The 2,500-nt window shown below is 36.7% G+C and overlaps 1 protein-coding gene across 1 annotated transcript in view; it reads right to left on the reverse strand.

Moving 5' to 3' along the window:
• LOC138024519 (uncharacterized) overlaps window positions 1-409 on the reverse strand; it is a 41,917-nt gene extending 41,508 nt beyond the window's left edge. The window contains exon 1 of the mRNA XM_068871733.1: window positions 378-409. The gene's annotated coding sequence lies outside the window, so the exon portion shown is untranslated. The remainder of the gene's footprint in view (window positions 1-377) is intronic.
• Between the last annotated feature and the right edge of the window lie 2,091 nt (window positions 410-2,500).

The following is a 2,500-nucleotide window of genomic DNA, read 5'->3' on the forward strand; positions in this document are numbered from 1 at the left end:
AAGCCGATTTAGAACGCGTCTAGTTCGCATGATGCCTACTCACATGGTTGGCTGGGTTCTCGCAAGATCACAGATATAAATCAAGGGCGCCAGAGGTTATTCTTTTGTAGACTTTGAGGGCATTACGGCTCCCACAAAGCCAGAAACGGCAGAAGAAAGAAAATATATCCACAAGAAAATGTAATTCCTGACATTCAGAATATCTAGATGGAGATTTCGCGCAGCCGTTGTTTTTTGTACCCACCCTGACCATGTTGTGCCAAACATTTATTTCTGTCTTGCAAACAAGGCTGAAATTCTCAAAAGAACAGAAGCTTTCTCCACCACGGTAACCGAGTTAGGAAACATTAGTGTTTTAAAATTCATTACCTACATACCTTGTGCAAACATCTTCCATATTGAACTTGTCCCCAACCGCCCTTGTCTGAGCAAACCATGTCTTTCGATCGGCGTATCATTTCCCTGTCAAGAGAGACCATTTTTATGGCTTGAATCAATTTTTTTCCCAACAGAACCGAGGACGTGATTTTTTAGCTACCGAAGACACGAGAGCACTTCCCATGACTTATATATAACACACTTAACTGTTTGAATCAGCAAATTGCGTCTAAGGTACCAAAGTTATCTTTTTTTTTCAGTGCTTGCTACTGTTGAAAGTTTACGTATAACATTTAAACTGGCAGCTTTATAAAGGTCTGACTTTACAGGAATATCACGACAAGCCATTTAATATAAGAATACGACAAGCCATTTGATATAAGTTAAACCTGAATAATCTTCATAAACATCTCTCTTGCAATTGAACATTTGTCCAGCAATTACATCATATCTACAACTTAACACAATCTATTTAAAGTTGTCTTCACTTAACTGCATCCAAACAGAAGTTTTCTATGTATACTCACATGAATTAACAATACACTGAAATTAAGTGTTACATTTTACTGCCTCAGTGTATGGTGGTCTTAATTTTCTCCTTTTTGACTGTTTATTGAGTTACCAAGTCACCTTGGTTTTGCAAGTTTCATTATTCTGATGGATCAACAAGACAAGTAAAAGCTTAAAACCATTGCAAATTTCATTAGGATTTCCATAACTTAGGCAGATCATTGCTCTGGACAACTACAAGGATAACACGGTTGCTGGTTCTTTTTTAATTTCTTTCGGAATCATCAAATTTTTACAATTTGCAATAAATAAGGGCTTGTAAATTTTTCAAGACTACAAATTACACTGGCCCTAAGGGCGAATGCAATTTTGGTGGTCTTTGAAAAAAATCACTCGATGTTGCATTCTTTTTGTTTTATGGTTCAATGAAAATTTCTCATTCGGTTTCGCTCTACAGAATATTAAATAATTAGAGAAATAATTTGTTATTTTTCCAGCATCTTTTACCCATATTCTTCTGGTTTGTGATCTTGAAAACAGGCTTCTAAATTCGCAAATAGATGACAGTTGTACGTTTCAAAATGTAGGCCCGTCCTGACAAAGCCGATTTAGAACGCGTCTAGTTCGCATGATGCCTACTCACATGGTTGGCTGGGTTTTCGCAAGATCACAGATATAAATCAAGGGCGCCACAGGTTATTCTTTTGTAGACTTTGAGGGCATTACGGCTTCCACAAAGCCAGAAACGGCAGAAGAAAAAAAATATATCCACAAGAAAATGTAATTCCTGACATTCAGAGTATCTAGATGGAGATTTCGCGCAGCCGTTGTTTTTTGTACCCACCCTGACCATGTTGTGCCGAACATTTATTTCTGTCTCGCAAACAAGGCTGAAATTCTTAAAAGAACAGAAGCTTTCTCCACCACGGTAACCGAGTTAGGTAACTTTAGTGTTTTAAAATTCATTACCTACATACCTTGTGCAAACATCTTCCATATTAAACTTGTCCCCAACCGCCCTTGTTTGAAGAAACCATGTCTTTCGATCGGCGTATCATTTCCCTGTCAAGAGAGACCATTTTTATGGCTTAAATCAATTTTTTTCCCAACAGAACCGAGGACGTGATTTTTTAGCTACCGAAGACACGAGAGCACTTCCCATGACTTATATATAACACACTTAACTGTTTGAATCAGCAAATTGCGTCTAAGGTACCAAAGTTATCTTTTTTTTCAGTGCTTGCTACTGTTGAAAATTTACGTATAACATTTAAACTGGCAGCTTTATAAAGGTCTGACTTTACAGGAATATCACGACAAGCCATTTAATATAAGAATACGATAAGCCATTTGATATAAGTTAAACCTGAATAATCTTCATAAACATCTCTCTTGCAATTGAACATTTGTCCAGCAATTACATCATATCTACAACTTAACACAATCTATTTAAAGTTGTCTTCACTTAACTGCATCCAAACAGAAGTTTTCTATGTATACTCACATGAATTAACAATACACTGAAATTAAGTGTTACATTTTACTGCCTCAGTGTATGGTGGTCTTAAGTTTCTCCTTTTTGACTGTTTATTGAGTTACCAAGTCACCTTGG

This window comes from Montipora capricornis, chromosome 11 (genome assembly GCF_036669925.1).
Source record: "Montipora capricornis isolate CH-2021 chromosome 11, ASM3666992v2, whole genome shotgun sequence".
Taxonomy (NCBI): domain Eukaryota; kingdom Metazoa; phylum Cnidaria; class Anthozoa; order Scleractinia; family Acroporidae; genus Montipora; species Montipora capricornis.